Source organism: Meriones unguiculatus, chromosome 8, assembly GCF_030254825.1.
Source record: "Meriones unguiculatus strain TT.TT164.6M chromosome 8, Bangor_MerUng_6.1, whole genome shotgun sequence".
Classification (NCBI taxonomy): Eukaryota; Metazoa; Chordata; class Mammalia; order Rodentia; family Muridae; genus Meriones; species Meriones unguiculatus.
The window spans coordinates 93,499,268-93,525,512 of record NC_083356.1 but is presented as its reverse complement, the minus strand read 5'-3'; the positions used below and the strand labels follow the sequence as shown (position 1 = coordinate 93,525,512).

General features: G+C 41.8%; 1 protein-coding gene and 1 long non-coding RNA gene across 8 annotated transcripts in view; both read right to left on the bottom strand.

The window, feature by feature from the left end:
* The window catches only part of Fmnl2 (formin like 2), a 289,369-nt gene that overhangs the window by 187,857 nt on the left and 75,267 nt on the right, over window positions 1-26,245 (bottom strand). The gene's annotated exons all lie outside the window — the stretch shown is intronic.
* On the bottom strand, window positions 8,525-25,604 carry LOC132655903 (uncharacterized). Its single transcript, XR_009593852.1, has 3 exons — window positions 20,129-25,604; window positions 12,319-12,466; window positions 8,525-8,750 (listed from the first exon to the last, which is right to left on the bottom strand). It is a non-coding gene; the product is annotated as an uncharacterized LOC132655903 (long non-coding RNA).

The window sequence follows — 26,245 nt, the reverse complement described above, 5'->3', positions numbered from 1 at the left end:
AAAGAGGAGATCACCCTTGCTCACTGGAGTCTATTCTGGAATGGACTGACACTCACAGGCATCATTTTCACAGTTCTCAAGGAAAACAGTCCAAAGAAGAAAGTTTTTGAATTAAGTCCAGTGGAACACAATCGAGAAAAACCAAGATGGGATTAAATATTTTCAAATCAGCATCTATTCAACCCCAATACAAATTGGCCCTGTTGGGTAGGCAGGTAGGGTCTAGACTGTTCTCTCCTTCACATCTCACAATCGTGTAGCTATTTCTTTTAAATCTTCAGTCTGTTTAAGCCTTCCTGTGACATATAAGCATATTCAATGACAGTAAGAAGGAAGCATTTTTTTCAGCCCCATGTTGCCCACTGCCTCTACTCTAACCTATTACCCTCTCTAGTTCGCTAACCAAGCAGTCTTCCAGAGAACAATGTGCACATAGTTTCTAGCCTGTTTCTCTGAAACTAACTGGCCAGCTGCCTTCTGCTTCTTCCAAGCCACTGAAAGCTCTCCCCAACGGGTGAGCTCAGTGTCTAGTCCAGAGCCTGGCCCAAACCAGGCTGATTCAGCACTGAGTAAATGACCACACCCTGAGCATAAATGAATTTCCTCTGCTTAGAAATACACAGTCATGTAATGTGGTCCCTACAATGGCACTGCACACTGCTGCTGCTTTTACCACAGGTCAACTCTCAACCCTATGCTGAAAATTCACAATTCAGAGTCAACAGATTCATTTACCTTTTTGCTTAAGGCCGGGGTTATAGTTGAGATCTTCAATGTCCCCCAAAGGCCTATGTGCTAAAGGTTTATGTGCCAAACTGTGGTACTACTGGGAGATGATGGAACCTTTAGGAGGTGGGGTTAACAGAAGGAAGTTAGGTTGTTGGGGGTTGGTGTGATGATTGTATTTTGTTGCTAGTTACTCCCTGATCTAGTTACTCCCTGAATAAACCTATCCCTGTTGTGTAAACCTGGCTAAGACATTATATCTGATTGGTTGATTAAAGGCCTAAAACCTAGGCAGGGCAGAATGGGGTAGGTGTGGCTAAGGTTCCCGGGCTTTGAGTTCAAAAGATTCCATGAGAAACAGATGAACAGGAAGAGAGGAGAAATGAGGATGCCATGATGGGTTAGCATAGAAAAGGAACCACATGTGCCAGGAGGAAGGACTCTAATAATGTGTGGAAAGGCCCAGATGAAGAGGAAAAGCAAGTAATAATAAGATTATGGATGGAAGGTACTCCAAATAGGAATGGTTAAGGCAGATGGCGCTGGATGGGGCTGGGAGGTGGATGGTGAGGCTATTAAGATAGCATAGTCAGAAATATCTGACCAGCCCAAGGTAAATAGACAATTATAAAATCTAACAGGTGTCTGTGTCTTATTATTTGTGATAGTGAGTTAAATAATACTGCCACAATAATTATAGGGCTAACAATGAATAATATGTAGGCCAACACCCACCTTTTTATCACTAACAACTCTAGGTGATTGGAAATATACACTTAAAGATAATATTAAGACCCTGGTACCCTGTTGACTCATTTTGTTTCCTTGCCAGCATGAGGTGAGTAGTTTTTCCTCTATCTTGTGCCATGATGTTTTGCCTTGTAACAGGGCACAAAACAAAGGTCAAGCAAGCATGAAACCTCTGAAACAGTGAGTTTAAATTAACTGTCTTCCTCTTACTAAGTTGATTTTCTCTGATATTTTGTCATGGCAATAGAAGACTAACAAAGTCAATATAGTAATATTAGATGTATCAAAAGCATACAATATTATCATCATCCTGGTCCACAGACCATCACAAAGAATCGATCATTGTTTGTGTGTTTTCTACTTCAGTGACCAGCACCAGCATCATCATGGACCACCTTTCATAGTTGCCCATGAAAGAAACATGAGGATAGCTCTTAGTATTTAGGCAGCCTGCTTCTGGGTTGCCTAGCAACCTATAATGTCATCATGTATCGCCAGCCTAGTAGCCACACCTGGCAGGCGTGGTTAAGTAGCTCCATAAAAGGATCAACCTGCCACTTTGTCTCTCTCTTGCCTTCTTGCCCTCTTCCTCTCTCACTTTCCTTTCTCTGTTGGGGTGCCCTCCTCCCTTTACCCTCTCATGTCTTGCTCACTCCTTCTCTCTCTTTCCATCTAAAAAAAACCTCTTTCATATAAAATCTGTGTGCATCATCATTTCATTTGTCCTAATATTGGTGCATTGGGCCAGGAAGGACTCTCCTGGTAGCACCTCGTCTGCTCATAAGAGGAACCCTTAATCGGATCATAATGCCTGCAACAGATTTTTCTTCTGCTCCATCTATCCCTAACCACCACTCAACCATACATGCCTTAAAACCTTTCTCTCAACTGTCCTGCCCTTACTGTTCACACCTGTCCCTCTGCTCAAGGCCACTCAGACTTGGCATCCTGCCATGTGCTCTGAGCACCCAAGACAAGGTAGACACTCATGCTGCACCAGAATCAGCTTGGGGAAACTAAAACGCTCATACCAGATGCTAAAACTGCTGCTTCAGACATAGACATAGCCTGCTTCTAAACTACTGCTGTTAGGTAAGCAATTGCTGGGGACCCTATGCACTCAGATGGCTTTAGATTATGCCACTGCCTCAGGTCCCACGAATAAAGTTTTAAATCTCCCACGGAATGGCTGCTGTGAGAGGCTGGCTTGCAGAGAAGGGTTTTCAGTTGCACAGACTTCCGATCAGCCGTGCTAAGTGTACGCACAGAGTTTCGAACCAGGCTGGGACAGCCATCCCACCAACAAGCACCTGGCCTTAGTAAGCTGCTATGACCACATACCACACATGGCTAGCTGTCATGTTGATTTGGGTATAAGGAGGGTGGAGCCATGCTTCACTGCCATCTGCACTAAGGGCAAGCCCATGGTTTCACCACCATCTTAACTTAGGACAATCAAAGGTAGTCACATGATTGGCAGCCATCTTGGTTATTAAAAAAAAAAAGGCTGTGGTTTCCCCCACTGCCAGCTGTTTTTACTACTCTTTTTTCTGTCCCACCATTTCAGAGCTGCAAAACTGCAGTCTCCTGTAGACCTTAAAAGGCCACTGCGCCCCTTCCTACCACCACTCTAAAGCTGCCTATCAGCCCCCATCCTTTCCAGAGGATGAGATTCCCTCTACAAGACCTCGGTGTTATAGCTGATAAATCCTTGGTGCCAGGCACCGAGGTTCTCTGGCTTAGCTGGGCTAAGCCCGTGACCTGCCGTGCTATTTGCTTGATGAACACTAGCCACATGGTCCATTTCTATTTCCCCTTTCTCATTTGCAGGAATGGCTTTCCTCACACTCTCACCTCTTAGGGAAACCTCTGGCTTCTATACCTATATTTACTCAAATGTCTAATATCCAGTAACACTAAGAGCAATCCCTGAAGTAAAAAACAATTCCCTATTTCTCTTTTCTCAAAGTCTTCTCTGTTTCCCTCTGCCCGCTATCTCACTAACTATACTCTCTGGTTTCTTTTTATACTCTCAAAAACAAAATCTTAAAATTAAACTGTAAACCTTAAGGTGATGACATGGTATGCACAATTTTAATAATAATTAATTCTGTTTATTTTATCTCCTTTTAGACTAGGACAGCAACAAGTCTCATTTTAAATTGGTATGGATTTTTATAAAAATTAAAAGTTACATTTTTACAATATATATAATTCAACCCTAGTTCAAAATAATTTTTATATAGCGCTAAAATTTCAAAGTTATACAGGTCTATTCAAGTTAAGCTAATTTAAAATGTACGTCTAATTGCCTATGTCTTTATCAATTCCTAAATTAATAAATGCTATTTCTCCTGCCATGAGCTGCCTATGATCCAGATTAAACACTAGGCTTTCTGGCTAATAGGTTTGCTATAATAAATTCTAATGCAATTTTAAAATTGGTTAATACTGTTCTCCTATATTGTTGGTTTTAAAAATCATAACTCAGGGGTTACTCTGTACAAGTTTTTACCAATACTCTTAAATTAAGATCTATTAATTTTAGAGACATTTATTTATTTTAAAACTTGATTGTTGTGCTATATCTTCACTATCAAAGGTTAAAATATGCTCGGTCTTGTTTTCTAAAAATGGTAATATTATTAATCTATAGTATAGCCTTAGACTTGTATAAGCTATGAACTTTTTATATACTAAATCATACAGAAAACTGTTATGCTCTCACTTTAATGAACTATATTTCTGACTCTTAAGGCTCCAACTTGACAGGGACAAAACCTAAAGTCCTAATATTTAATGGTTAACAAATGCCAGTTAATAGTCAATCATCTCATAGATGATCAAGTCCTTTAACATGTTCAAAAATATATTTATAGTCCTACAGATGCAGACATAGTATCACTGCTTACTTAATTAAACAGCTGAGGATGGTCCCTGAGTCACCCTATAGGACTTGGTAAAAATAATAAAAGAGGAACCTGCCCAATAGGCCCATCTACAGCAAAAACTATGCTCCAGACCTTGGCTGCTGCTTTGAGGCTGTTGGCATTCCCACACAGAAAACAAGAGGTCTTCAATGGCCTACCCTGCCAGGGTATAGACTAAAGTCAACTCCACCAGGTAGCTATTTCAATGCAGCCAAAGGGGACACTGGTCCCATGGGTGCCTCAACAGGCCACACACTGCCTGCTGGCAGACTGGCTTTTGGAAGTCAAAATATTCCCATGGAGGCTTGTCCTCTGTTCCCAGCCATAGAGGCTCAACCAGCACAAGAGCCACAAACACTTCCAGCCTTCAAGCTCCTTGGCATGCTGGAGGACAAATGGCTCCTAGATTCAGCAACCTCCACCACCATCACCCAGCCAAGGATAACATTGCAGATCTGTTTTGACCCCACACTTGGGTCCCAGGGTCATATTACCAACTTCTGTCTTGGGAGGCTTCAGATGCCTTCTCAGTCCTCTTCATATGCAGGAGACCAGGCCTTAAGCCTAGAGCTTTTACTGTCAGGTCTAAATACAATATGCTTTGTTACCAGACTCAAGAAACAGGCTTCAGACATAACCTTTCACCATCCCTTTATCTAAAATACAATAAATGTTCATAGCAGTCTCACCTAGGTCTCATGGTAAATAACTAGATACAAAGGCCTAAGAAAAATGTTGTTTGAGGGTCTAAGAAAATGTTTTAAGGTTGGTAAAAAGGTTGCAAGGTCTAAGGTGATTAAAGGTATGCTAAATAGGTAAAAATGCTTAATATTTCCTCCTATTGCTATTCTGTCATATTGACAGTCCAGAGCTTTGACCTTTATCACATAGAGCTCTGATTTATTCATCTAACTCTAATACAAAAACGTTCCACTATATCACCCACTATCATGGTTCCAAGATCAAGATTTTAAACCTCCTTTAAATCTCCACAATGTATAATCATACTAAAGGTTAAGATCAAGTGAGCTTTTGTCCCTTCTACTTCATGAAAGGCTTCTGCCTTTGCAGACCTCACCTTATGCTGTTAATACAAATGTGTATGTCCACTGCTTTTTCTTCAATGCATATTTCAGTACAGATTACAATTGTGATGCTAACATATCTAAAGTTTTATCTCCTTTGTAAAACTTATAATTCTTGTAAGCTGCAGGAAATCCACCTGAATCCACCTCTCAGGTCAATTGGGCTCCAGATAAGCACTGCACCTACTGCCTATCTCAGAGGGTGGTATTCCTCCCCTTTCCCTGGTTTGGGGACTTCCCTTTCCTGCCTACTTGATTGCTACATTCGTATAACATTGGGTGATTGGTCAAATCTTCACTTCTGGTTGGCTCAAACAGTTCCTACCATTCAGCCAACCCAAATCCAAACCCTTTATCTAGGACCTCCTTCTCCCTCGGGTAAGATTTTTCCCTCTACGGGCACTGTTTCCTCTCGCTCATCTATGAAAATCCCAGCGCAAGGTAAAGCATGTCTGCTACAGGCAATTGTGCCCTTGGTCTCTGGCCAACACTGACAAGCTGTTGGAACAGATTGTACCAAAATAGTGAGTCAAACCTTGCTCTTGGGACGCCTTGACAGGTCACTTACTCCTACCTGCCCAATGAGAATAATTCATTTGTGTGTTCCTCCAGATTCTCCTCTGGGAAGTCTTCTGGAAATTTTCAGATTTCTACACCTAGTACCCACTTGAAGGGCCTCTAATCTTACACACCTCTGTAACCAAACTTGACCTCAATTTCCTTAGATGACACATCCAAAGCAAACTCTTTTTAATCACTGCCAGAGGTCAGACTTCCATCCAGCTGGATCTGCACATTCCCTCCCAGCCATGGATGTCATCATGTGTCGCCTGCCTGGTAGCCACACCTGGCAGGTGTGGTTAAGTAGCTCCATAAAAGGATCAACCCACCACTTTGTCTCTCTCTTGCCCTCTTACTCTCTCACTCTCCTGCTCTCTCCGCTTTCTCTGTCTGGGCGCCTGCTCCCTTCCCCCTATCAATGTCTCGCTCTCTCCTTCTCTCTCTTCATCTCCATCAAGAAAAACCCTCTTTCATATAAAATCTGTGTGCATCATCATTTCATTGGTCCTAACAGTGGCCTCTGCTTCATTTCTCATAGGTAACCAAACACCATCTTTAAGTAGCTTGTAACAGAATCATTTTCTTCACTTTCTGTATCATTTTTGTTGACGCTTTGTTTCAGACATGGTCACACGAGGTAGTACTGACCTTTAAACTTGTAAAACCTCCTGCTTCAGGACTCCGGAGTGCCACTGTGCATGTCTCCATCCATCCACAGAATTCTCAACCGAAACAGGGATGCTGTTTCCCATCTACTACCTCCCCACTGTCTATTCCAGCTGCAGCCGAGATCACTCTCACAGACCAGGTTCTCTCACGGTGATCCTAGAGCAGCAGCAGCAAGCTGTCAGGCTCCACCTGAGCACCTCTTATCACACCCCCGTGAGCAAAGTCCGAGCAACTAAATTGAGTGTTTTGGTTGTCAGCTGATTTTATTTCAGGGGTTGGGGGATTAGCATTGTTGTTTTTGCTTGAGACAGGTTCTGGCTGTATAGCACACTCATGATTCTCCTGCCGTTGTTTCCTTGTGCTGGGACGGCAGGTATGCATTGCTGCCCTGCCTCTCAGTTCATATCTTTTTTCATTAAATTTTTATTTTTTTAATATTAGTTACAGTTTATTAACTTTGTATCCCAGCTGTAGCCCACTCCCTCATTCCCTCCCAATCCTACCCTCTCTCCCTCATCTCCTCCCATGCCCCTTTCCCACTGAGAGGGGAGAGCCTCCTCCCCTTCCATCTGACCCTAGCTTATCAGGTTTCTTCAGGACTGGCTGAAATGTCCTACCCTATGGCCTGGTAAGGCTGCTCCTCCCTTGGCGGGGAGGAGGGGTGTCAAAGAGCCAGCCATTGAGTTCATGTCAGAGTTCATGGCGGGTGCTCTCACTGTCAGTGTCTAATCCTATACATTAGATATACTTGAAACTGGCCTGCAAGGTTCCACGAGCAGTCATTTTCTGAGACAGATGTCATCTAACTGTACTGACACAGCCCACCATCACCTACTAAACTCAGTTACAATCACCGTCTACTTAAAGATCTATCACTACCGTGTACCAGATCCTCATCACTCCATAGAGCCCCCATATTTAAGCATGCTATGTGTGTAAATATTAACCTCTAGCTACAGAACAAATCTCAGTGAGTACTGAGAGTCCCGTACCTGTTCAATAGCTTAACTTCTCATGGACCAAAGAGGTTTGTAAGCTGTTTTACTTTCAGAGTCAGTGGGTCAAAATAAACTGACAAGCAATTCAATTCCAACTCTAACAACTCATGGCTTATCATCTCATTTAGTGGGCTGTATGTATTAGGCAGTCTGTAGACGCTTTTCATTAAAACACTAGCCTGAAATCCAGTTCAAGGCCAAGACCAGACTGAGTAATATAAATGATAGATAGATAGATAGATAGATAGACAGACAGACAGACAGGTAGATAGAAAGCTGCAAGCTCATATTTCCAAAAAATCACCAAGAGAACCTTGCCATCTTTATATACACCCTCCTCCTTAAAAATACCAGTGAGGGGCTGGAGAGATGGCTCAGAGGTTAAGAACACTGGCTATTCTTCCAAAGGTCCTGAGTTCTATTCCCAGCAACCACATAGTGACTCACAACCATCTACAATGAGATATGGTACCCTATTCTGATATGCAGACACATGTGAAGGCAGAACACTGAATAAATAATAAATATTTTTTTAAAGATGTCAGAGTGAAGGAAGCTTTTCTTTGATTCCTACCATTCTGTGCAGGTTCAAATTTTAGCCACATTGCATGCCCACAAGATTTAGTTATATTTCGGACATAAATAAGAACAAGGTTCCTCTTACCTAACATTCTTGTATTGGTACCTGCTTTGTTACAATGTGATGAGTTAATGAACACTCACAGAGAAAAGCACTGTTGGTTTGCCTGTTTTCTGATACAGACTCTTAGGTAAGGACACACAGAACATACAAGAACACATCCTCTGAGGATTCACTCTGTTTTATTTTGTTATCACAGTCACCTTTGTAAACCACAAGAACATGTATCTTGAAGCACTTCTGAAGTCAAATCATCCCTCAAGAATGAGCTCTGTGGAGACCCCTCAATTCTATGTTCCAAGAAAACAGAGGTTTTCCTCCGACACAAAGCAGAGGATTCCCGAAGCATTTGATCCAGAGAAGCACTCTTCCTGCACTTAGCAGCAGCTGTCTGTCAAGAAGCAGGATGAGATAACAGTTACGGCCAGACAAATAATCAAGATCTGTCAAAAGCACCAAGTCACAGCACGTTCCTTTATCAAATTTCTCTAGTGTGTCTTCCCCACAGGCACTCAGCTGACAAAAGCAACAAAGCCCCAACTCCTACTGTAGATGAAGGCTGGCTGACCCAGGCCTTTCAAGCCTACACACTCTCTGTAGCTTATCATAGATAAACACAGGTGAAAGGGCCACCTGACTGATTAAAACACCAGCCTCAGACCCAGTTCAAGGCCAGACTGGACTATATGAGACCCATATCTCAATAAATACATAAATAAAACAGAAAAGCTCCAGGCTTGCACTTCCAAATAACCAAGACAGTCTTGCCTTCTTTGCACAAGGTCTTTACTGACCTCACCAGCTGAGGGTGCACACCTGTGGTCCCCAAAGGACGATCTTAGCTTTGACCCTAGCTCAAAACAACAAACTAATGGCGGAAAACATTGACCTCTCCGTCCAGTTCTATAAATATGACCAAAATGCACTCATGCTGCACCCACTCTCAATTAAACAACAACAAAACAAACAGAAGTCTACTTCTCAGGTCAGAAATGAATGTTAAAGCTAGAGTATTTAGTCCCTTGACTTACACAAGGGAACTTTTCAATCAGCAGCTTATTTGAAATTGAGATAAAAACTTTTCATACTTATGGGGTACCATGGAACATTTCAACAGATGTGTACATTATACAGGTTCAAATCAGGAAAAACACATTATTTTCTTAAGCATTTATCATTTCTTTCTGATGACAGCATTCAAAATCCTTCTAGCCTTTTGGAAACATAATTGCTTTTAAATAGCCCTTCTGTCTGATAACATTTCAGTTTTGTCAAGTTCCATATGTTACTTGTTATCTTTACACCAGGGAACTTTTTACCCTCAAAGCCAAAACTCTAAGGAAAATAGGTAAATTCAAACTACATTCATGAGCTGTGACAATTCACACATTCACATACAGATTTTTAATTTGGTTATACTTTCAATCCCAAATGAATTGCTTTTGATATTTCCTAATATTAACTACGGGAAACATAGGTGTGGGCAATTAAAAATTAGAGCATTTAAAAAATATATTTTATTTATTTATTATTTATACAGTATTCTGCCTGCATGTATGTTTGAATGCCAGAAGAGGGCACCAGATCTCATAATAGGTTGTGAGCCACCATGTGGTTGCTGGGAATCAAACTCAGGACACTTGGATGTATAACCAGTGCTCTTAACCTCTGAGCCATCTCTAAAGCCCAAATTAGAGCATTTTTATAAGTAAGTAAAATTCTAGTTTAGGAAAGAGTTTTAAAACACCTCAGGCTTTCCATCTGGCCACAATAACACTTCACTAGGAGGTGGAAAACAGCATTGGCCCTTGACACCAGGACTACAAAAACTAAGTCCAATCATCAGACAGAGAACAAGTGGTTAAGACAGAGGATTCTGTCCACTCCACTCAAATATAGACCACATCCAGCGGTCCCCCAGGACAAGGAAAACAAGCAAACAATTTAGTAGCCCACACAATATTGCAAACTAACATGAAGCTAACCTTAAACACACACACACACACACACTCAAGGCCAAACTATAGCAGTTCGGGAAGCCTGTCTAAAGATTAAGTCTCAAGTTTCACCCTCTCCTCCTCGAAGGACGCATTAGTCCATCTGCCACTCTAACTCAGAACCTCCACCAGAGTCACCGGTCTTTGGGGTCACATGAGCCTACATTACTTCTACTTTCTACAAAGGCAAGCTGACCAACTGCTTTCAGTGGTAGAACAACCGTCCCTCAGGATGCCACTTCCTACTGAACCCAGTGCGGAAAGGCCTGCTTGCTTTCTCTGGTGCCTGGGTGGGTCTCATTCGGTCGTATCCTCCACTTTTCATCCCAAATTTATTTTTCTTCACATGTCGTGGGCTGGCATTTGGGCCCTCTGCCTTCTCATCCCGGCTTTAAGAAAAGATAGCCCTTAAGGGCACATCTCTCTAAAAACACCTTCCAAAGTTTCCATGCCTCTCAATTTATCAGAAGGCAAAACACCTCTTGTTTCAAGCATATTTCACAAGGGCGCTACTTTCTAGTCCCACACACATTCTAATTTCTTTCACAACAAATGTGAGTGACACAGGCCAAAGTAAACAGCCTAAGAGTTGCCTTTTCGCGTATAAATCTAAGAAACAACTAAAAGGCAATAATATTAAAAAACCAACTACATAATTCATGTCAGAGGTGTTTTTAACAACATGCAAACTGGAGGCCGGAAGAAGACACGGCACTTAGAAGACTGCACTGCTCTTTCAGAGGGCCAGAGCTGGATTTCCAGCATTGACATCAGGAGGCTCACAAACGCCCATAACTCCATCGCCACGGGATCCAGCACAGTCTCCTGGCCGCTGAGGGTACCTGCACCCAAGTGCACATACCCACAAATGAAAATGTATCATTACAAATAAAAAAAAACAGATTTCATTTTATTTGTAACTTCCAAACTGGATGTGGCGGCTAAGTTCAAAGCCAACCTGGGCTATACAAAAGATTCAGGATAACCACAGTTTCCCTTGTTCAAGTAAATAATCCCCTGCCCACTGAAAACACTAAAGACTGATTTTATATAAAAGAGGAGGAGGAGCCTGGTGTGTATAACCAAGACCCTGTCACAAAAAGGGAAAAGTGGAAACCCAAGAACTGGCCATGGCAGAGGATGCTTACAATGTCAGCCCTCAGGTAGCTGACATAGGGGCATCAGTAGCTGGACATCAGCCTGTGTGATCAGCAAGTTCCTGGCCAATACTGAATATCTCCTGACACCCTCTCTCAAAAACTATCCAAGAGAAACTACCTTTGACTGTGTTATCTAAACCTGGCATTCTGCCCAAGGGACTCTGAGTCTTTGCTATAACAATCACTGGAGTCACCAACACTGTTAATTTCAAGCAGAGGAACGAACATATGGTTTCAGGATCAGGGAAGCATAAACTTGTTTTTGAAAAAGAGCATCTCTAAACCCATGGTCTGGTCGTGCAGGTCGGGACCAAGCTCATATAATCAACACTGTAATTTCTGAACTTGAACATTTTTATCATGTCGAAAGGATGTATTATTCTTCTTCAACTAGGGTTTGGTGGCTAATTCTCTTCTCCTGAAACCATTAAACCATCGCTATTTAACATTCACGTCATCTGACATAGCAAGCACAGCTGGGGGAAAATACACTCCAAGAAGTTTAAAACTTGCTCAGTATCAGATACGCAATGACTACATAATGCCTGAGGGCACCCATACTGTCTGCTATAAACACATAGGTGTGCCCTGCTGCAAAATTCAGGCCTTCTGCACCTAAGTGTGATATTGAGACTATTTCTCACTACCAGAAACACCGAGAGAAAAGATAATACATAACCAGCACCACCACTCACCACAGGCTGCAAAGAATACGTACATGCTCTCAGTATATACCCTACCATATGCTAGGGTAGCTTTAGGGAACCACAATGCACCCATAAGACAGAGAAATGACTCTTACCCACCAACCAAAAGCCTCTGTAGATGGGGCTGGAGAGATGGCTCAGTGGTTAAGTGCTGCTCTTGCAGAGGACTCAGGTTTAATTCCCAGCACCAGCATGGTGGCTCACCACTGCCCATAGCTACAGTTCCAGGCGATCCGAAGCTCCCTGTGACCAGGCATGCAAGTAGAGTTCAGACATGCATGTAGACAAGACAGCCATACACACAAAATTAAAAAGAGGTAAATCTTAAAGAATATTCTGAGCTGTCATAGGAGCAAGACACTCAGCAGACCACTGAAATGATGAGGTTTGTTATGGCAGAAAGCAATTAATTCTAAAATTTTTACATAAGAATTTATGAATACATAAGGAAATGGGGAGAGGATGAAATTTATCAAACATATGGGCTGAAAGGCTGAAATCCTGAGTGAAGCATCTTCAGTGAAGGAGATGGAGGGAAGACAAGCAGATCTCGAGGTAAATGAGGAGATGCTGATTTACACACATGCTACATGGCTATCCCTGCATGACAGAAAGCTCCACAGTCCCCTCCTCACATCTGCACCCTGGTGTATTTCCAGAAGACAAAAACAGGGGGCTCCTCCAGCTGCTATGAAGTCTCACCCTATAAAATGCCAGGCCGTCACAGCAACTTGATATTCGTGACCAAGTTTAAGCTACTTTTCTTACTCACCCCTAATGACCTAATTCACGATCTCATTCCTACCTTGATCACAATAAAGACGCTAGATTCTGCACATTTCAGCAAGATGCTCCGGGAGGCTCTTCATTTCCCCGTCCCTCTTTTACCCGACACATAGCATCATTTAATGGGGATTTTAGCCAACTTTATCTGGCCTCACTTGGTTCTGCCCAAATACAGTCCATCCCACTGAGTATATAGAAAGTTGGCTCTTCAATAATAACACTCAAGTATTTATCATGTCATTTGACAGGTCCTAAGCACAAGTGATAGAGCATAAAGTGGCCCCAAACTGTACTAGTGAGGAATATTTCAGTATCTTTATATTATAGGCGTATACAGAACTTAAGCTCCCAAAGCTTTTTATGTAGTCTATCCCATTTGTCTTTAAACGGAGGTATAAGAAAAGCATGGGGTGATTATATACCCACACACCTGGGTAAAGAAACATACTTCTTGTGACCCCAATGCTCCAGGAAGGTATTACATATTGTAAGGACACCTTCCGGAAGGTAGTTCTCATCTCCCTACTTAGGATGTTGGCCAGTGTTCCAAAGCTCCTGTCCTTAAGCACATGATCCAGATGCTACACCTACAGCCTTTGGGGCATCACTAAGCATGTGTTTGTGGATGTGAAAAACAAGCATTCAGGTGCTCAAAGGGGCCATCCTAGGGATTAGAGTCAAATTAATGCTAAGCCTGCAGCTGGACTAACCAAAGAATTCCCACCCAAGTCCAGGCCTAGAATTCTGAATAAGCAGCTTATGTTCACCCAAAACAGCATAAATAATTAAAGTGGTTCAGCCTGCCTGCCGAGATAGCCAGTAACAAAACTCAGCCCCCAAAGCCAACTCCATGCCCTCTGGGACAGGTAGGAGGTGGCCCAGTTAATAAGCTCTCTATTGTCCTGAAGGGCTCTTCAGACTGAGTGAAGACCCTGAAGCTGCAGCAACCCCAGTCGGTGTGATACTACCTAATTATTTCAGGGGGAAAAAAAAAATTGAAGGCCAGCCAGGGTCCAGATTATGCCAAAGCTGAGGAAGTACTAGAATTTCTATTACCAGCTGAAATCTGTGAGATCAAATGTCTAATTCTCATAATATACCTAGTTTGGTTCAAAAGGATTAAAATCTCACATTCTGACTTGGCTGCAACCAGAAACATGAGCCCCAAGCATGCACCTTTCAAAGGGCCACCGGATCATACACACTCCTTAGCGCCTCCACCCACCCACACCCACTGACATCTGCACATCTGAAAGCAGCCTGTCTCCTGTGGAAATTCACTGGCCTTTCCATGCTTTCCTGGTACAGAATGCAGATGGTAGGAAGTTTCAGCGTCCCTTCTCTGTTGTTCTAGGTCAGGGTGTTTTTATAAATGGCTTCTGTGCTAATTAGTCAACTCCCAACAGCTTGAAGGGAGCTCTAAAAAGCTCAATGGCATAATTACAATCAAGTTCCCCACAATTCAGCTCGTCCTGAGTCAGCCAGTGCCCCTCTCATAAATGTCCTTCTGTTTCTAATCAAAATGGGCTTTCTCCTTCCATGACATTAATACTACCCATTTCCTCTATCATGTTCAGAAAATGCATTGTCGATCTTGCCTTGGAGGTTTTCAAAGCTAATGGAAAGTAGGGTGGGACACAAATTTTCTCCACACTACATCAGACTCATTCTCTCTCATTGCTGTCTACAGCGATTCTTCCTATGATGGGTGGGAGGCAACTGTCAGGGAAGGACTAGAAGATAGCAATCAAACCCTGACTACTTAGCTTCCGGAGCACAGCTGGTGAGCAACCCAGGCTGTCATCAAAGACCCCTCAGGCTGTTACTGCCTCCACTCAGTTTTTCTTCTGTCTCTCATCCTAGAAGCATTTGCCTCCACTGGTTAAGGTCTACTTCAGTCTCTTCAGCATGTGACCTTAAGAGCTGTTCTGCCTCACAGGATGAAACAAGATTTCTCTCAGACTCAGCCTGGTGGTAGGAAGAGAAGGGACAGTGGGTCTATTTTCTACCCTCCAGAAGAGTTACATCTGTTTCTCTCGTCCACTTTTAAGTCTTCAGCACGTGAGTATATGAAAATCTATGACATCTTCTATAAAATGAACTGGCAGAAACAAGGTTGCATCATTTGCTTAGGATGATTGATATGCTTGGTACTGCTTTCCAGCCACAGCTGAAAAGCACAGAAAGCCATGAATTGGACAGACAGTAAATGGTAAAGATGGTTACTTATGATCCTCTGTCTAGTGCTAGAGCCACTCTGCTTCATTAGTTCCACTGCCCTTGGATACAGACATTTAAAAATGAGCTCTCATGATAGAAGACTGAGTAGCTGGTCATGTGTTGAACAACTATTAATAATATCCAAGAACGGAAAATAATAGTAATTTTTCAAATTACTACACAGACTATAATAGACTGATCTCTTCGTCCTGGCCTCATGCAATGTGATAAGATCTGCCCATGCACAGCACAGCAGAGGCATAACTCAGAGGCAGCCTGTCTCTAAGGTCCATGCCCTTTGTCGGCTGTGCACACTGAACACTCCTTTAAAGGCCAGACCTAAGTGGAGGGATCCCATAGATTCTCCCATATTATCATATGCTGTAGGACTCTAACACTAGTATGGAACACAGCCAGTGCTGTGACACCATCTTTAAAAAGCACTCATCTTTGTGACAGTCCCAAGAAAAGCTGTATCCTTACTGCACGCCTTCGGTGCTATTTAAGCCTCAGAAGGAACAGCCACAAAGTTAAATTTATTCATAACAAATGACAAAAGGTCTACGAGCAATGGCCGGGAAGTTTATCCTCAGAAGAGAGTTGGCTTTCTCTGGGCTAAAGGTCATGCAAGGTACAAATTTAGAGCTTTGGACACAGCCATCTGCTGGAGCATCTGGAGACAAAGGGAGGAGACAGGAAAGGAACAAGAGGCAGCCAAATGCCTCAGATGTCTCGTGTGTGTGTGTGTGTGTGTGTGTCTGTGTGTGTGTGTTCTGGTGCATCTTTAAAACAATACTATAAAATAGGATGGGTGTGTCTGATCTCAAAAAAACTGCCATAATTCTCACAATGCTTCCACTCCACTTTAAAATATTGCAAAATCAGAATGATTACATCATGATGTCAGGCTTTAACATGCTCAGTGGAGTCAAGCAGTAAACTGGAAATGAAACTGAGTCATCTGAGATTTCAAAAAGTCCCAACCACTATTCACAATTCATGAGGAGAGAACACAGTCAGTATGTGGGCTCCCCTTTTCCTTTTACACAGACACTGGCCAAATGCCAGTAACAAGGTAGAAACCACAGTTCATAAAATGTTACTGCATGTAGATACACAGATAACAGAGAAGGAAAGAGAATCTTTTCTCAAAAATACTCGGGATGCTCTCATATTTAATCCTTAGTTGCATGTGATAATAATACAAATTAGAATCCTTGAATCCAAAAATGTGGTATATTTGATGTTTAAATGATTGAGGTTCAAAATCAAAAAAGATTGAAAACCATGCTGTTCATCTGCTGAAGCAGCTGGGACAGAAAACATTCATCTCGGAAGATGATCCAAAAAGTAGTCATCTTTCTCCACCAGCAAAGCTAAGCCTCTTGGGTCACCTGTGTGTACAAGTTGGTAGACCAATCACATTTTCGGCTTTGAGTGAGGTGTTGGAAGTGACCCTAGAGTAACTCTATAATCCTTACTCCATCACTTCAGACAAACCTTACAACAGACCACAAAGGCAGGAACAGGTATCTGTTTCTTCCTTCAGGAAGCCACCAAGATTTGACATACAAGCTTTAAAGTTTATAAGGAACATCCCGATGATGGCCCCCTGAAGTAAGGATTATTTTTTCCATTTCTGGAGGAAACCAGCAAAAACCAGCTTTCAAAGAAAATTATTTAAGACAGCACTTCCAAAAGACAACTTCTTTTTCCTTCATGTATCAAAGAAAATAAAAATGGATTTAAAGTGACAGTTATTTCCCCTATTCTTGCAAAAAGGAAAAGGAAAAAAAAAAAAAAAGGCCAGCTGAGCATCTGTGTAGATGTTGGAGATTCAAGCTCAGAATCTTTACCCAGTGAGCCATCTCCCTTCCCAGAATAAAGCTTTTGAATCACAGGGACAAGATTATATTCACACAAGACACAAGAAGAACCAAAATAGAAAATGTTTCAGAAAGGAGAAGAAAACTATTGCAGGAACTTAATCTCTGGTCCTCTAAACATCAAATTATATCACACTATGTCACGACAGCTGCTCCCTTGTTTCGATAGTAAATTTATACATAACTGATTATAAATTGTGGCTGACTTACTTGGTCTGTTTCTCACTGCCATAACTAATTCACCTTCCACATCAGAAGGCAACTTCCAACACACATCCCTCACTTGAAACACTCTTGGAGTGACTGTTTTATCCACCAGTGTTCTAGTTTGATTTCTGTGATGTGATAAACACTATCAAGCAACTTGGAGAGGAGAGGGGCTTTTTGGCTTACAAGTTACAGTCCATTAGAGAGAAGCTAGAACAGAAGCTCCAGGCAGGAGATAGAAGTAGAAACCAAAGGAAGAATGAGCTTGTGCCCAGGTTTGCATGCTGGTGCATTCTTACATATCCCAGACATATCTGCCTAGATTGCAATCAGCAATGAAGAAAATGTCTTCACAGACATGCCCACAAGCCAATCAGAAGGCAGCAATTCCTCAGTCGAGGTTCCTGCCGATGTGTGTCAAGTTGACAGCCAAGGTTACTCACTATAGTCAGCATACAGCTCTCCAAGTTGATCAGATGCAAAGCTGGCTTCAAAAAGGAGAGACATGAATATTCACACAGACTGTGTTATAAACCAGTATTGCTTCTTAAAGGGGGATTTAACAATATCCAGGATCCTCTTAAGAAAAGAAAAAGAAGAACAAACTATACTGCTAAGTCAAAAGGATAAAATACATGAAGAAATACATTGGGTGTATTCTAATTTTGTCTTGTTTTAAAAACAGTGTCTACTCTGGAAATAGGACTACTATATATGACAAGAAAGTGGTTGAGATACATTGCACAGACTATAGCCCAGACATCATCCACACATCCAATGCCAGGAACCCTCTACAGAAAACTCTGAAAGAATTTAACACACAGGAAAGAAGAGAGAAAGAGAGAGAGAAAGAAAGAGAGAGGAAGGAAGGAAGGAAGGAAGGAAGGAAGGAAGGAAGGAAGGAAGGAAGGAAGGAAAGAAGGAAAGAAGGAAAGAAGGAAAGAAGGAAAGAAAGACCTTCAAGAGGTACTTCAATAGCACTGGGGAGGAAACTGGCTTGAAGAAGAAGTATTCTTACACCCCCATCATCTAGCCTTTTGAAGCATTTTCACACCACATGTTATCTTGCAAGTATGGAGACATAAGTCTCCAATTTAAGATATTTTGTTGCTTTTAAAAATAAAAAAAAAGGCGGGGGGGGAGAACAATTATAAATAAAACAACAAAAATGATTTTCAGAACTAACTTTTCTCTGGCTCCCTAGTTTTCCACAGCACCTTCAGGAGCGGGTACCTGTAGCACTGGTTCTCATCTTGTGCTTGTTTGGCGTCTGGTGTGAATCATTTCTAGCTCCCAGTCACTCAAATGCCAAAGCAGGAGAAATAAAAAAGGCAATCCTCCCCCAGCCTAAGAGTTGTAATACAAAACACCAGGCTTGCTACTACAAGGGACCTAGTGGACACAGAACACTAAGGCAAGGCAAGAAGCAAGCCTGTGTGCTGTGCACTTGATGCTTCATGTCTTCAGATGGATCAGTTGTGCTTTGTTCTTGTCAATACCATCTAGGTGTCTTAGAGACCGCTATCTGATATGAACAAGTGATGGGCATGACCTTAATATGTATTTCTTTCTGGTAGCTCAATTTAAAATCCGGAATTGGCTATGAAAAACTTTCCCAGAACTCTCCATTTTGCAATACATAAAATACATGGTTGTTTTTTAGGCCTCTTTGTGTTTAAGAGAAAAACGCCCTAATTTCAGCTGTCCATCAGAATCTGGTTCTTACTAACTGAATCGGTGTTCAATTAGTGTTCACATATGATCAAAAGAAAGCATTTTGGATCATAGGTGAGTGTTTAGTCTTTCTGTCACTTGACAAAGATGAATTTAAAATGCTATACAAAAACGTCTTTTGAACATCAAGAGTTAATGGTAGCACTGTTTCTGCCTTGGAGCTAAACAGAATGAAGTCAGTAATTCAAGGCACTGAGGGCTGAGGAAAACATGGTTTCATGTCTCTTTCTACTGCCTACCAGTTCACACTATGGTCGGGGTTACAAAGTACTTCAAAACGCACAAATACCATCAGGGAATGACACCCCATGTATGTAACACCCCAACACTACAAAGGCAGACAGAAAGAATCAGGAGTTCAAGGCCATCCTTGGAGACATGATAAGTTCAAAGCCAACCTTCTGACCTACATGAGACCCTGTCTCAACAGGGGGGGAAAATACATGTGCCAGTACCAGAAAGATTAATAAGTTAATTTTTACCACCTACAATTTTGTTGAAAAGCAGCTCAGCCATAGAGAACTTTGAGAGAGAAAGAGAGACAGAGAGAGAGAGAGAAGGCCAACGACTCACAGCTCAGAGATCATCATAGCCAAAAGAAGTCTTAGTTTCTTTTCCTCACCCTCTCTCTCCATCTCTACCTGCTCAGAACCACAGCAGTGAAGTATGTTTTCTACACAGCAATGGAACAGTTTTAAAAAACACCTTTAATATCCCCAAAAGAATAAGCACATATCATAAAACTGCCACGTTGTACAGTCAATGCTGACCAAGGCTGAGCTCAACCTGGAAGGTCTGAAAGTCCTCCAAAGAACAGTGCTGAGAGGCACTTGTCTGCTCTGCAGTTTCTTTCGTACCAGAGAGATGAGGGTGAGAGTTCTCTTCGGGATAGTCAAGAACTATTGACTGGAAATATGGAAAGTCTCAAAGGCATTCCACCTCTGCTTTTTTCCCCCTAAAAAGAGTGCCTACCTTGTTCCAGTGTTATGGACACCATGTAACTAAAACTCCAGGTCTGGGGAGTGTGGTGGTTTGAAAGAGAATGGGCCCCCACAGGCTCATGTTTAAATACCTGGTTCCCAGTTGGTGGAACTGTCTGAAAGATTTGGAGGTGCGGCCTTGTTGAAGGAGGTGTCGTTGAGGAGAAGCTTTGAAGGTTTAAAAGATTCAAGGTCATTCCAAAATCGTTTTTTGCCTCCTGCTTGCTGTTGCGTTATGAGCGCTCAACTGTTCCTGCCACCAAGCCTCTGCTCTGCCATCTTGGACTCTAACCTGCTGAAATGTTGGAGAGCTGAAATGTAAGGCACAATTTAACCCTTTCTTTTATAAATTGCCTTGGTCATGCTGTCTTATCACAGCAACAGAAACCCTGAGACAGGAAGATCACAGAAAAATGCCATTTATAAACATGACTTGAGCTGCAGATGGTTTGGGTCTACTTCAACAGCACTTTGTTGAAGTATTATAAAACGGAATATAGGGTTGGGGTTATAGCAGCGTAGATGCAGAATGTTTCTCTAGAAGAAAGAGTCCCCAGTTTCAATCGGGGGTGGAAAGAGAAAAAAAAAACTGTACATATAATAGTATTTTTATCCCAGTGCTAACAACTATTAGAAAGAATGTTATACAGTAAATAACACATTTCTATAGCTGCTGTGTACAGAAGTTTCACACATATTTCTGTTGTGGGCATTCAGAGAAGAGCCCTTCTGCCTAACCTTGTGTTACCCAGAAGCTCACAGCACAGGACGACCGTCGGACTTCCCGCAGGGCAGTAGCCTCAGGTCACTGTCTCTGGGATCACAGCACTAAATACACACAACTTCTGACTTAGCAAGGCCTACACCTGCTGCTTCACACATAAATAATAGCCTGTGGTGGGACTTCAGAAGGAAAAGGCACAGAAATTTAAGCCAGAAAACTAAACTTCAGCTAACCCTTTCAGGACTTGGGAAAGTTGACTTAACTACTCGGGTTTCAAGGCCTACAAAGATAAAATGAGCAGAAGGACTCTGAAGGCTCAGGTTCCTTTCAGCTCCATCAGCATCTCCTAATTTACAACAAGGAAAAGAAAAGTGACACCCAAAAGGTAAAAGGTGAATAAACACTCTAACCTCAGCATCCTCTCATCAGCTCTGTTATTTGTTCATGATTTTCCTCAGCATCTGAAATGTGACACCACACCCTATAAAAGACAGACAGGAATGCCTGCATCCTTAATGTCCACAAACGTCTGAAGATAACTTATATATACACACACGCACATATGCACTCGTGCATGAACCAGTTAAGTCAGAGCAAGAGAGTAAAAGACTAGTGTCCATATAGATATCACAAGTGAAAAGGAAGAGGGGTGAGGAGCAGGAATCAGAAAGGCCAGTGTGCAAAATTTAGCAGGAAGAAATATTTACAGACCCATCAAGAACCTGGAATCATGGCCAGTGCTTTAACGGAACCTAGTTTAAATGTCACAGTGTAGGAGGTGACTATCATCGCTGCACGAGTAAAAACATCACAGCCACGTGACGGACACTAATCACAGCACAAGGAATGTCCACCCTGAGGAAACAGAGGTTGAACTTATCTATAGGGTGGCTTTTCGTACCACTATAACTGCCTATGTATAAAGGGTCAATATCAAAAAAGTCAGATCCATGTGACATTATTGTTTGCTCAACCAACTTTGTGTTCCCTAGTAAGTGTAGGATAGCAAGAACAGCAAAATTCTCTGTCATGCAGAGAGGACAATCTACATCTGAGTCACTAAAGCTGGGCTACAAGATCTTAAATCCAAGTGTAATCTTGTTTCTGCCCCTCTTGGTGGCAACACTGTCTGTTTAGAGAAATGAGGCTAATCTGGACCAGTGAACACTTCACTCAAGTGAGAAACCACAGCCTGCTCAAATTTATTACCTGAGACACACTGGTAGAGTCAAGGAGCTATTATGTTGTGTACTTTTCATTCTCTTTGCTTACTTGATCCACATTTCATGCCTTGGCTGTATCACTTGGGAAATTAAAACTTACCTCCATAAGGTATAATTAAAGGTTAAATATAGCTGCTAAAATCTAATCTTATTGAAAGCTTCTTCTAGACCCTAGAGCTATCCCAGCACTAGCTTGGCTTCAGGTCGGCATGAATGACTGTGGATTCAGGAACTTCCAACTGTGATGTATTTGTAGAGGATGCAGCTGAGCAATAGAACGAAGTCTATGACCACTGGATTTGATTCTAGCCTTGGTCCTTCAACTATTACACAAGCCAAGACTTTAAGCATGCCAGCTCTCTCTAGTGAGGGCTGAGGTCTGGCATGGTTTCTTACAGACGTTAGCAAACAGAGTCATTCCCCATGAAAGCTGGAGACTAAAACTCATCACTTGTTACTGTCACCATCTACCAGTCTTGCTTTTAAGTAAGTGAACACCCTTCTCAAGCCAATTCTGGGAATGTGATAAACACTTCGTACTTCCTTGCTCTAGCCTGGGAGGGGACCTTCCATTCTCAGGCATCACCTCCTGCTCTGACAGGAGTCCTGGAACGTAAGGTTTCTGCTTTCTTCTATGGCTACTGGGGAAACTATTTCAATGTATCTCTAGAGACTGAGCAGGATGTCTATAAAACTTTCCCTCCACTCACCAGTCTCTCAGTAAACGGTGTTGCAATCCTGAAAAGCTCTCTTCCATTCATGTCTGGAGATGTTCCAATGAATGGGGATTTCCCTAATTCCTGGCCAGACTAACCCTGACCAGCCACTTCCTGTTCAAAAGTTCCTAAGAGCTGGCAGCAAGAAGAGGGCATCTGAATTCTGCTCTTACACTTGGCTGGATACTGCTGCCCTTGTCAAGCCTGGAAAACACACTCACTTTAGCATAAAATGCTGTGACAAATATTTCTCTGGAGAGTCCACTCATCACAAATAGGCATTAGTAAGAAGCCATTTCTTACTAATATATCTTGAAAAAAAATTTTCTCTGGAAGTCTTCAGTATTCATCAGTGGCATTATCTTCCCATCTGGCTTCCATAGTATCACATGGAACTCAAAATTGGTTCATTTGAAGCAACCTTGATACCCTTCACATTATAACAAGAATAGAGTTAAGAAAGGTGGAAAATGGGCCATAAGCAGTAGTGCACATTTATGAGAGACTGAGGCAGAAGTTCAGGTTCAGAGATAGCTTGGATCGCACAGTAAGACCCTATCTTTAAAAGGGGGTAAAAGGTGAGCTTTCTTAAACTCAATGTTGGCATCATCTACCTGAAAAATAAACAAGCAAATCTGTCTTCTAAGTGATCCACATAGAAACATCCAGGAAGGGAAAACAGAACATTCAAATCACACCTGTAAAAGTGATTCACTTTTCAAACCATGCTTAAGACTTTGATCCCACGAGCTCGTGGAGTAAGCTCACTGTTATCATGCTCACTGCAAAAATAAGCCTAAACCCCATACCTACCTACCTACCTATACTTAGAGTGTGCCAGAACCAAGTGCAAACTGAAGCTGCGTCTATAAGAAAAAACCTACATGATTGACATTCCTCCATAACCGGTAAGTGGATGTCCAAATTACACGAGGACCTCTGGGGTTGCATCCATACACACAGTAACAAAACTGACTATAGCTGCCACCTCTGCTATGGGCTTCCTCAGTGCATTTCAGGATGACCTACACACTACTGACGGCTACTAACCCCTCAGTGCAGCTGAACCCATGTTTTGTACTCACGTTTTTATGACATTTTCTACGCCTAAGACATACAAGCTTATGTCTGAGAGGATCTCAAGGTTCCATACTTGATTCTCACAGGTCCTTAAGAGAAAAGGCAGCTACTACCTAATGAAAGCTAATTGTTTGCAGAATTACCAGTAACAATCGGCAATCATGATGGCCTACAATACCCAAGCCAGGAGAGGAAGGACAGTCCTCATTCAACAGTAGCAACCATAAGAGGTGGCTGAAGGACGCAAATTCACCAAAAATTTAAATTAAATAAATAGGTGAATAAATAAATAAATAAATAAATAACCAGCTCTTATTCTAAGTCCTGCATCTGGTTTAGAAAAGCATAGTCCTTATGCTCTCTAGTGAGACAAAATGCCAAATGGCAGAAAACATCAGTAACCACATTAAAGGTGATGACCATTTGACTAAAGAAAATAGTGAAGTACAAAGGGGCAAAGGAAGACAGGAGCCCAATTACATTACAAAACCATGAAAAGAGGACAGAAGCTGTCTGCCTTGCTGACTGCAATGGGTGTCTGCCAAGCTAACCCTAATTCTGAGTCCATCAGAATCCATAACTTTCACAACTCATTTGTTAGGCTCCATGCACTGTTAGGAGAGCAAATGACTTTATTGGAATAGACCATAGAAAATCCTGCTGTCTTGCTGGTTCTTTATTCAGAAAGCCCTTGTTCTTCCCTGCTAGAAATAATTCATTTAGTGCATCCTGGCATGTGCACATTGGGCCTGGCAGTGTATCTAGATTACATTGTCTTACTGGAATCAGCCTAAGCACTCTTCTGGAGAACATCACTAATTGAGGAAAGGGACTTACTTGTCCTGCCCACACCCCTTGCCCCTCCTGCTCCCTTCCCCCACGTGGGCTCCAGCCTCCAAGTACCAGGCTCCATTAGTACAGTAATAAAACCACTACTGTTTGGTTAGCAGTAATGAGTTCTAAAAGTATCAATGGAGTGTTTCACGGAGAAGGGCTATTGTTAGGTGTAGCATCAATCAAGGACAGTCGATATAGCAGCTTTTTTTTTCCCAGCATGTCAGGACTGCAATGAAAAATAGCACAACCCATGCTCCTCAAGGGCAGCACAATGTAACTTGGACAACAAAGACAAATGGCCAGTGAATAAATGCCTTCATTTCCACAGCGCCGGCACCACTGTAACCGCTGTTAAAATCCAGGGTTAACTATTCAGTTTTGAGAGCTGGTGTTTCCGTTGTTTTCTCTTCTCACTTCCCCAAAGTCACCCAGACTTGCCAATCTTCTTCACATCCTTGTATTTATTAACTTTTCAAAATTAAAAAAAAAAAAGAGGAAAACATACTTAAATAAAATAGTTCTGCCTCAGTTCCCTGTCTACTAGTTTTAAGGGTAGAAAGATAGATAGCTGCAAATAACCTTCCATTTCCTCTGCAGGCATTGTGGGTTAAAATATGAACTTGATGGTTTTCGATCCATTACGAACAGCAAGTTCATGTCATCCGAATTCATTGCAATCAAAACACATGGTTGTGGGCTGGAGAGATGCCTCAGTGGTTAAGAGCACTGGCTGGTCTTCCAAAGGACCTGGGTTCAGTTCCCAGCACTCACATGGCAGCTCACAACAGTCTGTAATTATAGTTCCAGGAGATCTGACATCCTCATAGAGACATACATACAAGTAGAACACCAATGTACATAAAATAAAAATAAATTAATTTTTAAAAATCTTGGTTACCTAGCTGAGAAAAGCTATTGAAGTAAATTTCCATTTTAGTTAAGCTTTCTGATTTCTTTTGAAGAGAAAATTTTCTCTATTAAGGATAGTCAATAGATGAATAGAGACAGAGTGAGATAGATAGATAGATAGATAGATATAGATAGATAGATAGATAGATAGATAGATAGATAGATAGATAGACAGATGATATAGACAAATGTTTTGAGACAGTCTCATATAATCCAGGCTAGTTTTGAATTTACTGTGTAGCTAAAAACAGCCCTGAACTCCTCCTAGCTCCTGCCTCCAGATTGTAGGCATTTACTCTCATACCCAGTGAAATAAATTAGATCTTTAATATAGCTACTAGCTAGAGACCATTCTGGGAACTTCGTCTTTGGCTAATACAAGTTTATCCACATTTTTTCATTACTTTTGTACTTGTTTTCAATGAACATACAGCCTTATGCATGCTACGCAATTATTCTAGGCACTGAATCACATTCCTGACTAAGGTTCTCCAATTTTATCTACCGAAAGGTCTTCCTAATTACTTCTCTCTGGTGGGAGAGGTTGGGGTATTTGGTTTTGTTCTTTGGTTGGCTTTTTTTTTTAAATAATATGTTATAAGGCTCTACTAACTTATAGGTAAAGAAACACCAAATATTTCTCATGTCCTCCCTGAAGGCACTGTCTTCATAAAACGAACCAAGGGCTGTTTTGCTTTCTGTATAACCGAGAAGAAGAAG